Genomic DNA, 15,242 nt, shown 5'->3' with positions numbered 1-15,242 from the left:
AGCATTTTGTTCAGTCCATATCTGGAACAAAATTCTTTCTAAAATAACAATCACCCAACAGGCATTAATTAAGTGCCTATTAAGTGCCATTAACAGGTCTATTTCATGTGATATGTGATTATTCAGGCTTTTCTTGTTGTCTTCAAATTATGGAAAACTCACTACCTTACATCACACAATTCTATCTCTTTGAAACTTCCATCTCTGAAAGTCAAGTAGAAAAGGTGTTAATGCCTCCTCCAAGTGACAGACTGATGCTTGAAGACTTATTATATTATCCTTAAGTGCCCCTTCTCCAGACTAAAAATACTTACTTTATATGGTATATCCCTTTCAAAACATCCAAGAGGTTCTCTGAACTTTCTCTTATCTATTCTTCCTTTCTTGACTTGCAGTGACCAGATCTATTAGAAGATACTATTGCTTTGTCACTCTTTGCTTTAAGCCCACTGATCAAAAGCAAGTAGTTTTTTTGTGTTAGTTTGTTTTAAAGAATTTCTAGTGAACAATATTCTCTGTCATCTTCTAAGCTGAATTAAACTCTTGAAAATGTTTTCCTTTTTTTTCTGCAATGAATCAGTGCTAGTGCTAAGAAGTTAATGCCTTCATGTTTTCTTTCTGAGCTCATGATTTGAGATGTAAAATTATATGAGCAGCATCAGAAGCTACCTTTCAATACCGTAACACAGATTCTTTCCAACCTGCTCAAAAGATTCAGGTTCCCATTAAGTAAATCAGTGGAAGTTGTCCAAATATGTTATGTTCAGACAAACCTCAATTTGAGATTCATTCATCCTTGAGTACACAATCCCTGCTTTAACATTTCATATAAACAAGACTGCTATGCAAACTTGGAAATTCTAAGTTAACACCTCCAACACTCAATCCCATCCTCGGCCCCTCATGCAAAATCAGGCATAGCCTCATGTGAGAGTAAAATATCCATCTTCATTTGGAGTTTTCTGACTTTTGTCAGTTCATGTCACCACCTTCAATGTTAGCTGGATATAGTTTCAGGACTGGATTATGCATTTAATACCAAATTCCTTCTTTAGAGAAGGGAAAGCAGGTTTACCAATTATTCACTACAGGTTATTTACACAACAGCCTGTGGAATTCTGGCCACCACATCTAAAGGAGAGCCCCTGAGTGTGGAGTAAGCAAATAGGAGGATTGAGTTCAATATGAGTGTTAGAAGGAGCCAAAGCCACCGTGTCATAAAATACAAAATAATCTAATCTGAAAATCTTTACTTTAAACAAATATTTTTAAATCTTAGCAAATTTGCATTAAATAACCTTAAAAGTTTATAGGAACTCCACTTAATAGGAGCCTACAGAATCTAAGGATATGGGGACAATTTAATCTAGGAGTCTCTAAAAAGAATCATTTAGGTCTTTTACTCTGCAAATTTGTATTCTGACCACTCCCTGAATGATTTAATTTGGGGTTCAACATAGACTATAATTTGTTTACTATTTCAAAGTCTAGTTCAGCTTTGATTGAATGGAAGTACATTTACAGAGGGAATCATGGCTGTATTGCTAACTGTTATACACACACACACACACACACACACACACACAGAGGTTTATTTTTTTTTATTGCCATTAGGGTTTTAGCAAGACTAAAGAAACTGCTCTAAATTTAGTGAGAAGTTTTGCCGGATGGGAAATTCTGCTAATGTGCTGTTAAGTTTTTTTTTATGATGTCTATTGTAGATGGTTTGTGGGAATGTAAAGACTTCCAATAGCAGTTGATATTACTAAAAGCAAAAAGCATTCTTTTAATGGATACACACAGTGGAAAGTGTGTAACTACACTAAGAATGTGGGGATGAGAAAGAAAAAGAAAGAGTCACTTTCATTCAGAAGATAAAAGTAATATTGTGTCTCAAATGTGAATTGAAAGAGAAGGGTTAAGGAGGATGCAATTGTGTTTAGGCTTAGAACCTACATAGTCTAATATTATGAATTGTCATTACATGTTAGCTCCATAGTTTGTTTTTGTTTTTTTACATTTTCTTTCTATTTGTTAGAAATAAAAGGATCTTGGGCTTGGAGTAGTAGATCCTCAAGTCATATGGAAAATGAAGGGAATTAATTATCGAGGAGAGAGATCCACCCCCTCTCTGGTCATTTGAACCCAGAATACATCAGGTTCTTTTTCCCTCCTTTGGTTTTTCAGGATGGAATACATAAACCATGGGCTCACATACACAAAGAACCTCTCAGTGACACAAAAGAGGTTTGAGTTTAGAGGATGGCAACAGTGGGACACAAACTTAGGTCTCCTAATTGTTAAATCACATTGACTTCCGTACTCACTTTGCACCACATAACTGGTTATAGAAAATCACATTTTCACCAAAACAAATAGAATTTCACTATAGCACTGTCCTTTAGGACCATATTTTATGTGAGGAGTTATAACAATGAGGTCCTTTTAGTTTATACAGAAATAAACTCCTTGAAAGAAATCCAAAGTAAATCAGCTAATAATTCCATTTATACATGTACATACATATATACATATATATATATATATATATATATATATATATATATAAAACAATAAATGTTAGTATAATTTGGTGAGGCTGAAGGGGTGGAAATTTGGTGCATGTTCAGACCATCTAATTTAGCATCATTCATGTTGAAAATGGTCCTGGGACTTTGTTCTGGGAGTCTGAAAGGCTAGAAGAGGTTTAGACATTCTGAATTGGTCTACAATGCGATTGGGAAAAGCCTTTTTTCATTGTTGTCTTTAAAATCGACTGAGAAAAGAGTATTTCACTGAAAGTGACTTGGTAATCAGGGAGAGTCTTAAAGCCTCTTAATGAAGCCCTGTGGCCCTCAAGAAGTGGCAGATCTTCAGAATTTTTGTTCATTCTTTTCTGTTATATCATTTTGGAATAATTCATAGATGTAGTCCTTGAATTGCTTTATTCACTATGAACTTATGATACGTGTATACATCTTATAAAGTTTAAAATTTAGGGGTAAGTGGATTGAGATAGAGAAGGAATGCCAAATCTCTGACAAGGCAGTGGATTATTGTATGGTCAAAAAAGAAAAGGACAACAAGATCAAAAGTTGATAAACAATATTCTGATATAAGACTAAAGAGCACATGGGAATGAAGAAATAGAGTGTTTGAAGGAAAATGTATTAAAATAAGCTTTGGAAAGGGAAAATCATCTTATTATGGAAATATAGAAAGCAATAAAGCAGCTTGAAGTGGGTTGTAAAGAATTGTTCAGTAAGGATCAGGATATCTGAGTCTGGAGAGATTCCTAGATATTCCTAAATAGAGTGGTTACTCTATGAATTATCTAATTTGCTGTTTTTCAGTCAGTCATGTCCAATTTTTCCTGACTCCATTTGGGGTTTTCTTGGCATCGATATTGGAATGTTTTTCCATTTCCTTCTCTAGTCCATTTGATGTATTGAGAAACTGAGGCAAAGAAGGTTAAGTGACTTGCTCAGAATAACACAATAAGTGTTTGACATCAGATTTAAACTCAGGAAGGTGAATCTTCTTGACTTCAGTCTGACACTATGTCCATAGCAAAGCCTCATATAAGTGTCAGAAATATCACATTCAAGATCAATGTAAAGATACTAGCTATGGCCTGGGCAACTCACTTAATCCTGTTTAACCTAGGTTTCCTTATATGTAAAATGAGCTGGAGAAGGAAATGGTAGAACATTGATATGTTTGCCAAGAAAACCCCAGATGGGTTCATGAAGAACTAGGCACAACTGAACAGAAGCATCTTAAATGACTTGATGGTGACAGATAATACAAATGCTTTAGTTATAACCAGGCTATCTCTCCTACTAGAAAATGCTCAGGTACACAAACCTGACCATACTCAATTGGTCACAGTTCAGTATGATTTTAATAATGAAATTATATTTCAATTTTGACATCATCCTTGTGTAATTTGTTTGTTTATAGAAGTATGTTTTTAGAAAACATGCAGGTAGTCAAAACAAATAAGTATTACCAAGGGAAAAAGCATAGTTAAGTCAAAAGAATATAAAACTTGAGGTCAGAATAGCTCACTCTTAATTCTGATTTTGACAAATATTAACTATGCAACCCAGAACCTCCATTTATTCATTTTACAAAGCATGGATAAAAATATTTGCACTAACACCTCTCAGATTGGCTAAGATGACAGGAAAAGATAATAATAAATGTTGGAAGGGATGTGCGGAAACTGGGACACTAATGCATTGTTGATGGAGTTGTGAAATGATCCAACCATTGTGGAGAGCAATCTGGAACTATGCCCAAAGGGCTATATAAAACTGCACATACCCTCTGACCCAGCAGTGTATCCCAAGGAAATCATAAAGGAAGGAAAAGGACCCATATATACAAAAATATTTGTAGCACCTCTTTTTTGTGATAGCAAAAAATTGGAAAATGAGTAGTTGCCCATCAATTGGGGAATGGTTGAACAAGTTGTGGTACATGAAGGTAACGGAATATTATTGTTCTACCAAAAAATGATGAACAAGTTGATTTTAGAAAGGCCTGGAAAGATTTACATGAATTGATGCTGAGCAAAACAAGCAGAACCAGGAATACATTGTACATAATAACAGCAAGAATGTGCAATGATCAACTATGAAAAGCTTGGTTCTTCTCAGTGGTTCAGTGATCCAAAGCAATCCCAACAGACTTTAGACAGAAAATGTCATCTGCATCCAGAAAAAAGAACTAAGGAGACAATGCATATCAACAAATGATATGTTCACTTCTTTTTTCTGGGTTTTTTTTTTTTATTTTTCCCAACATGATTTATAAAGCAATATGTATTAAAATTTTTTAAAAAGAATATTTTACTAACTTCTTCATAAGGTTGTTGTGAGGAGAATATATAGCAAACCTGAGAGTACTATGTAAATATGAATAATTATTACATTTACTATATAGGTAAATATGATACTTTTTTTAAATGTAAAGAACTCAACATATTACAATTTTTTCTCTTTTCTAGGAAGACTATGTCTAGAATTTAGACATTCTGGAAAGATGACTAGATTGAATCATGAATATATATCAGCTCAATTAATCATGGATAAGTCACTTCAACTTATTTACACCTCAGTTTGCTTTCCTGTTAAACAAAAGACTTAGACTAGAACATTTTTAAATTTCTTCAAATTCTAACATTTGATTATTTAAGTGGAGATAATGTGTATAGTATAGAGGTGTCAAATTCAATTCCAATTGCTGCTGGCAAAACTCTAGAATGCTTTCAGAACCGGATTAAAATGCATTTGGGAAGTGTTTAACAAAATAAATTTTAAAATACTATGCAACATAGTTAATGTTAAAATATGATTATCTAATTCAAAACCTAGCCATCTGTGTATATACCACTCGAATGTACCACCTACCTCAGAGAGTCGTGGGGCAGAGGGAAGGGAAACACTTTGTAAGCTAAAAACATCATATAGATGTAAGCTGTTAGTATACTGCTATTTATTGCTATTTATTACAAATTTTCTCCCTACCAAGAACTGTGGCTTTCTGGACCTAGACCTCCAAAGATCATTCTTCCTTCCCTCACTCCCCAGTTGTTAATCCACTCAATTCTGGAATTCCATCCTGGGACTGAGGTATCTGGGATAGAGATGATAAGACTAAAAATTAAGTAAGAGAATAAAAATTCACCAAATCTACTAAAAAGTTTGCAAAGTATGGTGGGAAAAGCAATGAATTTGAAGGCTATAGAACCCAAATACAAACAAATCTTAGCTCTGCTATTTACTACCTCTCTGATCCTTAGATCTCATACTGAGAGAAACTCAATAGTTTCTCATTGCCTCTGTTTCTTTTCTAAAAAACAAAGAGATAAGACTAAGTAGCCTCCAAGGTCCACACCTATAGTCTTACTGAGGAAGATATCTTTTCCTCCTCACCTACTTTGAACTTGCAGCCACAATCATCCAATCTCTTTTACAACAATTAGCTCATTTCAGCATGGTGCAATATAATGGTCCCTCAGGTCCAAGTGGTTTCCTCTTCTGCTTTATGGGATCTATACTAAATGAAAAAGTAGGAGTACAATCACAATCACTCAAAATCCCCAGTTATGGAAATTACTGAAATTTAGACATAGGTTTGGCTCTTTGCCTTAATTTAAATTTATGTTTATCTCTAGGTATTTCCTGACCTCTTTATAGTTGGGGCAAAATTTTGCTCTGAGATGTCCGTAGTGTCAATGATTTCTTCCTTCTCTGCCACAGCTTAGTCTTATTTTTATTTTTTTCTATTGCTTCTGATTTTTGCTCAGCCTATTAAATCCTGGCTAAAGCCAGGAAAACTGCTGTTACTGTTAAATTACTGAGGCCTCTGCTGTTGCTTCTCAGTCAGTCTGCTCTACTGATGGTGTCTGTCTCTTTGAGAATTCCAGTATATGTGTGCATGTGTGTGATTACAAATATCTATGTATATTTACATATGTGTGTATTTATATAGATACACACACAGAGGTATGTAAAAACATATCCCCTCTTATTTGTTGTAATGTTCAGGCTAGTTTTCTGGAGGACCTTGGAACCAGCCTTGATTTTAGCGGAGGATTGCAGGAGGTAACAGCCACCAGGATGGTGGTCAAAAATGGAATGTATTCTTTCCAGTCCTTCTCAGTCCTTATATACCTTAGTACAATTACATGATTACAGCATACTGAATATATGTGAACTAGAGAACCATTTCATCACCATAGTAAGTGCTAAGTATATGTATGAACCATCATCACATCAATTCCATTGAGTAACACCTTATTTCAAGTATACTTTTCCAGAGTTCCGGCCCTCTACATCTCCCACTTTCTTTTGTTTTAGAACACCGGTGATCATACCCTGACTTCTCATGAAGAGGTGAAAACACCAAAAAAAGAGGTGATCACACCCTCCCTGACTTCTCAAAAAGGTGAGAATAAATCAGAACTTTTGGAGCCATGGCCAATAAAATTTGCCACTCTGGGATGGTCTTGCTGCATACATTAATTTGTGCGTTAGTATAAAATATGTATATTTTGTCAGGTCTTATTCCAGATAATTGTACTACTCGCTTAATAGCCTTTAATAAAATTCTAACCACAAGCACTGGGTAAGGAGTAAGACTTTGTTCTGGTTGTGCTGGGAGTTTCACCCAGTCTATCACACAGTCTCCTTGATGAAGGACTGCTGTGGGTGTCTCTTATGTAGCAAAAACCGATATTTCCAAGGGTTTTTGAGTGATTCTTTCAACCACATTGTATAAAATCTTCTCTCAACTTCTCTCAAAGACTCTTGAGCTTCTTTTGTAAGCTGACATGGTGAGTTTAAAGCAGTGTCTCTATTTAAAATGTCATATAGTGGTTGTAATTGATAGGTTCTTAAGCCTAAGACTGCACGCATCCAATGGATGTCTCCTATCAATTTCTGAAAGTCATTTAAGGTGTTCAACTTCTCTGTTCTTAAAGAGAGCTTTTGTACTGTAAGCATCTTAGGATATACTTCATATCCTAAATATTGAAAAAGAGCATCCCTTTGAATTTTTTTCAGCATTATATGCAATTTGTAGTTCCTTAGTGCTTCTATGGTTTTTTGTATACATGCTTCTAACATTTGCTCCTCAGGTGCACACCCCAAGATATCATCCATGTAATGTAACAACATAACTTTTGGATATGCTTTTCTTACTGGACTAAGAGCAGCAGCCACATACATTTGACACATAGTAGGGCTATTTTTCATTCCCTGTGGCAAAACTATCCATCTGTATCTTTTATAAGGCTCAGCTAAATTAATGCTGGGTATTGAAAAGGCAAATCTTTTTATATCCTCCTTTTTCAGAGGGATAGAATAGAAACAATCCTTAATGTCTATAACCCAAAGAGGCCATTATTTAGGCCATTGAGTAGCAAATGGAAGTCCAGGCTGAAAAGTTCCTATAGTTTCCATCTGTTCATTTACTTTTCTCAAATCAATCAACATTCTCCATTTTCCACATTTCTTTTTTACAACAAATACAGGGGAATTCCAAGGACTTAGAGAAGGTTTGTAAGTGTCCTTGGTCAAGTTGTTCCTGTACTATATCTAATAAGACCTGAATTTTATTACTTTCTAGGAGCCATTGTTCTACCCACACTGGCATATCGGCTTTCCATTGAATAGGAACAGGTGAGAGTACAGGCAGAGCTTCAACAGCAGCCCTGCCTAAAAAGCCAAAGTACTCAATTGTAATCCTAACTCTTATAAAATGTCTCTTCTCCATAGATTGATGGGGATTTTTTCTACTACAAAGGAGTAAAAACACCTGTTTCATCTTCACATATCCATCTCAAAGGGGTAGCACTAACTTCAACTGCTATTGATCCTCCTATGCCGGACATATAGGTGTCTCCTTTAATTTTTCGCCAATGACTGGGCCAATTGTCACTTCTAATGATTATACGATCTGCACCTATGTCTACCAACCTTTTCAATAATATGCCATTTACATAGATAGTGAGCAAAGGATGTTCAGCTGTAACAGCTACAATCCAGAATATTCCTGGATTCTGTTACTGGGAGTCAAAATCTGAATGAATATCACCAAAATGCCTATTAGGAGTATCTACCAGTAAAACTGATGGTTTTACTTCTCCTGGGTGACAGATCACACATTGTCTACCTGTATTAGTGACTGGGATATTAGCTACACATTCTCCAATTTCCCAAATCAGTGTATGGATAGACACTGTTTTGTAAGCACTCTCAGGAAATAAAATTGTCAAGCCTACTGTCCCTACTAGGCCGGAAAGGGACAGATTTTACCTCTCCAGGGTATATCTCAGTAGTCTTAGCTGCATGCAACTCTATTCTCCCCAATTGTAATCCCTTTCTCCCATCAGGCTGCTTCTAGGCTGATTGATCCCTTTTTCCATCAGGTTGTTTCTCAGTTGATTGATTATGTCTGAGTACTGAACTTCTAAAGACTCTCTGGGTGTAACATCCAAGTGTTTTTTGCCTGGGACCCTGGAGCCGAGCCCCACCTCTTATTTCCCTGAGTCAATCTACATTCTGATGCCCAATGGAAGCCTCTGTTGCATTTTGGATATGGAGTTTTGGGTCTTGTTCTCTCACCCTGGCATCTCTATCTCTATGCCAATATTGAGCTTTCAAATGCCCTACTTTACCACATTGAAAGCATTGATGAGTCTCTCTGGAAGTTCCTTGCCAAAAAGGATGCTGTCTTCCCATGTTCAGATCTTGAGAAGTCTGCATCATAGCCTGGGTATAAAAAGTATTTGTGCCCACTGTGGCACAGCATCTTATGATCTCATCTAAAGGAGCATCCTTGTGTAGTCCTAGTATAATTCTTCTACAAACCTCATTAGCATTTTCTTTAGCAAGCTGTCTTATCACAATTTCTGTTGCTACATTTTCACCAATAGGTAATATGACAGCTGTCTGCAAACATTCCATGAAATCAGCAAAGAGTTCATTTGGACCTTGTGCTATTTTTATGAAGGCTTTCTCCTCTATCTTGTCTTCCTGGGAGGGTGCCCCATGTTTTTTCAGCAGCAGCAGCAATTTGCTTATATGCTGCTATAGGGTAATTAATCTGTGTTAAAATGTCTGCATAAAGACCTAAATCTGCTAGTCGATCAAAGGTGGTTGGTATATTAACTCCAGGTTGCCTATCTCGTTGGGCTTGTATCCTATAGAGTTCACTAGACTCAGAAAGTCACAACAAGTTTTGTCCAGGTTCTAAGCATGTCCTTGCTATAGATTTCCAACCATTAGGGTTAAAACTTCAAAAGCCAAATTCCCTAATAACATTTTAACATAAGATTTTGTAGACCCATAATGAGTGCAAGTCTTTTTCAGATCTTTGATAATTTCTAGATTAAACAGAGTGTATTTTCTTTTTTTAGGGTATGCTTCTATTTTCAAATCAGATATAACCTGTTCTTCATTTTTAACTTTAATTAATGCCTTTTGTAATCATGTCATGGGGGTGGACAAAGCTGCCGCATGGGTGATACTGATTGAGAAGCACCGTACCTCTTAAATTCATCAGTGCTGTACTTAAGTCCTTTCTTGTACAATTCTTCATGTTTTTCAGCTGCTTTGTCAGTATCATCCCCCTCCTGCTCTTTCTCCTTTTTCCTTATTTTAAGACTTGTGGGATTCCTTAAAGCCAATTGTATTATGTTGTATATATAGAATGTTTCCTCAAAAAATTGAATCAGGACCATTATCATTGCAATATTCAATTAGTTGCTCTCCCACTAGTTTCCACTTATCTGTCTCTAATTTTTCTTAGAGAACTAATTAGACGTGTACTCTAATATTTCTAAGAGTTCAGTGATCTGTTCCTAAGTTACCAACAAACCTTGCTTCTTTATTAACCTAACAATGCTTGCTACATACTTCCCTTGGGGTCAGGAAAGGCTCTTTTCTTAGTATTTGCCCCATTTTAGTTGAAAAACAAAAGTGACTAGTTTACTTACCCCATTTCCAGGTCACAGGGACTTCTCCACTGAACTTATAATTGCATCAGTTGAACTACTGAGTGCAGGTCCTCATATCCACATTTGGGTGTCAAAATGTAATGTTTGGGCTACCTCTCTGGAGGACCTCAGGAACAGTCTTGATCTTAATGGAGGAGTGCAGGAGGTAGGAGAACCACCAGGAGGATGTTCAAAAATGAAATGTATCATTTCCAGTCCTTCTCAGTCCTTTTATACCTTAGTACAATTACATCATTACAGCATACTGAATATGTGTCAATTAGAGAACCATTACATCACCATCCTAAGTACTAAGTATATATGTGAACTAGAGAACAATCATCTCATCAATTCCATTGACTTAACACCTTGTTTCAAGTATACTCCAGAGTTCTAGCCCTCCACAATTTATAGCTTTCTTGGACATAGGAGAGGAGAGGAAAGGGGAAAAAAGAATAAAGTAAAAAGTGCACAGCAAAGAACAATAGAAAACCTACAAGGAAGCAAACTTGGATAGCTTTAAACATAATGTATACTATTTATTATCTAGGATTTCTTAAAATGGAATTTCATTTGAATCCTCTCATGCTGCTTTGCACATGGAAATTTTTTTCTTTTTCTATTTTGTATTTAAGTTTTAAATAAATTAATTTTAAACCAAAGAATTTTTAAAAAAAGAATTCCAGAACATGAATTCAATCTCTTTCTTTTTTTCATGAGTTCAATTTCACTTCAAGGTTAAAAGAGTATGATAACTCCTAAATCACTTCTCAGATATGAGAAAGGATTCCTTATCCTGGGAATCACAAATCCCAAGATCTCAATCAGATCTTAAGCCCTATTTTACTCTGATGTTATAACTTACACCAGTGTTTCTCTTTTATTTATTTTCTTGTTTATTCATTCATTCATTTATTTTTGCCATAGTATTTTATTTTTTCAAATATATGCAAAGATCATTTTCAACATTCACTTTTGCAAAACCTTGTGTTCCAAATTTTTTCCTTCTCTCCACTTCCTCCCTTTCTTCCTCCAATACTCAGCAAGTGATTAGATACAGGTTAAACATGTCTAACTCTTCTAAACATATTTCTATATTTGTTATGCTGGGCAAGAAAAATCAGATCAAGGGTGAAAAAAAGCATGAGAAAGGGGAAAAAAAAAGCAAACAAAAGTGAAAATACTATGCTTTGATCCACATCAGTGTTTCTCAAAGTGTAGTCCTCTGGGAGTCTCTAAAATCCTTTCAGAGGGTCTATAAACTCAAAATTAGTTCTAATATTATAAATAATTATAAATACCCATATAAACAAAAACTGTGCACAGAACTTCAATAATTTTTAATACTATAAAAATACTGAGAACAAAAGTTTGAGAACCAATGACTTAGTCCATTCATCTCCTTTCATCCAATTATATACCAAGACACTGGGGAATATGAATATTGTCTCCTACTTTGCCTTGCCACATAATTAAACGCACCTTCATCTGTGAAAAATAATCAAATCAATATTTCCATTGCAACTGGGCCTGCCAATTTACTGCTTTGTGACGTGACCTAGATAAAACTCTAGTTTGTGGACATTGTTCTCCTTAATGTATTGTATTGTAGCAACAGAGTAAGCTATCTTAATTTGAAATTTGTATCCCCAGCACTTATCCCCATTCCTGGAACATAGTAACCATTAAATAAATGCTTGGTGATTGATAGATTGATTGAAAATTATATCTCTCTTCTCTGGAATCAAGCATTAATTGTCTGCTATATGTTGGGCATTATGCTAAGTGCTCTAATAATAATAATGATAGGTAACATTTAAATAGTCCTGATCTTACTTGATTTATTATATCCATTTTGCAATTGAGGAAATTGAAGTAGGGGGAGCAATTAGGTGGTCTGAATAAGGATCTGAAGTCAGGAAGACTCAAATCATTTGCCCAGAGTTACATAGCTAATAAATGTCTGGGATTGCATTTGAATTCAAATCTTCCTGACTCTAGACCCAGCACTCTATCCACTGAGCCACCAAACTGCCCCTCCTTTCCCCAATAGCTGTCAGTTTAAAATACAGACAATTCAGATAACAATTGGGAATATAAGACAATAAGGGCAACAAACGGTCTCAAATACTAAGTATACTTCTTAATATTCCCTAATAAAGAGGGAGGCTAAGAGACAGTATAATAATAAGGCTGAAGCCAAAACACTTAAATAGATGAAGCATTACCATTTCCTTATCTCTCTCCTCCCTTACTCTCCTTCCCTTCCTCCCTCCCTTCATACTTTCCCTCCCTCCCTTCCTTCATACTTTCCCTCTCTTCCTTCCTATTTCTCTCTCCCTCCCTCTCCTTCTCCCTCTCCCTCTTTGTCTCTGTCTCTGACTCTCCGTCTCTGTCTCTGTCTCTATATCTCTCTCTGTCTCTCTTTCTCTGTCTCTATCTGTCTCTCTTTCTCTGGCTCCGTCTGTCTCTCTGTCTTTCTCTCTTGCTCCCACTATTCTCACTCTCGCTCTCTCACTCTCTCTCACTCTTCCTCCCCCCATCTCCTCCCCCACCACACATTTCATTCAGAAATTAGTTGGCAAGCAGTTAAAATAGAAATAAAAATCTGGCCATAATAAATGATATCAATTAAGATTGTTTTTTAATGTGTCATTAAGCAGTTAAAAAGCACTGTCAAATGCATCAACATTTCAATTCTACATCAGCTCCAACTCTGGGCCACAAACATTCTCTGATTTTAGTGCGTCTAAGAAAAAATAGAATGATATAGTAGAAGGAGGGTTGTATTTGAAGTCCTAAGAACTGTGTTCAAATGTCTCTCTGAAACTTATTATATGTATAGTTATTGTTTCATTTCTTACCTAACATCTTATAGGCAGACTCAGGGATAAGAACCTCACTGAAATAAAATTTGAGTTGAACATCTTGGGAATTGCATTCCCAACACCTTTAGGGAGAAGATGGAAGGAAAAACAAAACAAAACTATAAATCCCAAAATGAAGTATTTTGGAGGGTCTTTAGGTCTAGGCCTGCCTTCTGAGGCTAGATTCTTCTTTAAATGCTGATATACAGTAGTTGCTTAACAATTAAAAGTTTATTGATTGACTGACGCTCACATGACTCATTTTTTTCTCCATTTCATTTCCTTCATCTGTAAAGTGAGGAAGCTGGACTAGATAGATGGCTTCTATAGTCTTTTCTAGTTCTAAATTTTTGAAATGTTAAGCAGAAGGCACATGGAAAAAATAGTTCTTCATAATGGGAAGCCCTTAATTCATCTAATAATTCAATTTATTTGGATTTTTATTTGAAGTAACTATGAATGAGATGTATTTTTAAGCCATGAAGCTCATCCTCCCCAAACTTAGTAAATATTTGATAACAGAAAAAATGGGGAAATGACAGTGAGAGTAGCTCATTGAAGATAGCTTCTAATACACGAACACATTTAGACAGCCTAAGAGACCACCAGTGTCACTTCAAGAATGTTCCAACATGATACAAAGAAAACATCAAAGGCTTCACAATTTCAATTGCCTCCCAGGGTGGGATCTGTAAGGCAGGAAATAGAAAACTCATCCTGAAAGGGGCTTTGAAGGAAAGGGACTTATCTGGGGAGAACCTCAGTTCTGCACATTAGGCTCAAACCTTTAATACATTCCACTGCCTCTTGGTTGAACGGCTTCAGTTGGACAGGATTGGCATGGGCACAGCAGCAAGTCTTGAGAGCCTGGCCCCTAAAGCTGTGGGGAACGAGTGGACTTAAGAAGGATATTTTGTCATGTTTACAGCCAACTTAGTATTTTTAAAGGATATGGTACACCTGAGAAAGCATTTAAAAACAGAAAAAGGAAAGACATCTGAAGCTAAAATCCTTAAGGGATATGACAGGACCAAAGTCAACTACAAGAAAATGAATGGCTAGAAACTGCCTGAAATAATACCAAACATGCCAGGATAAAACTCATAGTAACCCAGCAGTGTCCCTTCATGCTTACATTACCTCAGTATGACAGAAGAATAAAAAGCTGCCAACAAACAGAAGGATAACATGAAAGACCTTTATCACTTGGAAATTAGAAAATAGTGACAAGCCATGAAATTTGTCTCTGTGTAAGATCCAAGCTTAATTACATATTCAAAGTTCACATACACTTATGCTGTATGAAATTACACCTCCCCCCAAAAATTTTAATGTCTTTTTCAAAACAGTCAAGTTTGCAAATCACAACATGGAAAAATGAAAAGTACTTTATTACATAACTGATAACTGATTATCTGCCCTCCAATAAAGATTTCCAAGGAAAAAGAAAATATTACTTCTCTAAACAGCCCATCTCACTTTTGAACAACTCAGATTGTTAGGAAGTTTTGTTGTTGGTTATTTTTTTTTTATCCTAAGCCTAAATTTGCCTCTCTGCAGCTCCTATCCATTGTTCCTAGTTTTGTCCTTTGGGATCGAACAGTATAAATCTAATCTCTCTTTCAAATGAAAGTCTTTCAAACACTTGAAATGAAAACTCGAGTTCTTCCTAAGAGCCAAGAGTCCCAAAACAATAATATGGACTGCAACTCTTAAAAATGAAGACACAACCAAACAACATTAGATGACCCAAAATGGAAGTTTCAGATAGATTATGGGAAAGCTGGGAAAGTGAACAAATGTTATAGCTAAACATTTTATCCACAGCTACTTTATACTTTATATTACAAATTTTTAATCTATCC

This window comes from Sarcophilus harrisii, chromosome 3, assembly GCF_902635505.1.
Source record: "Sarcophilus harrisii chromosome 3, mSarHar1.11, whole genome shotgun sequence".
Classification (NCBI taxonomy): Eukaryota; Metazoa; Chordata; class Mammalia; order Dasyuromorphia; family Dasyuridae; genus Sarcophilus; species Sarcophilus harrisii.
This window is presented reverse-complemented; position numbering follows the sequence as displayed.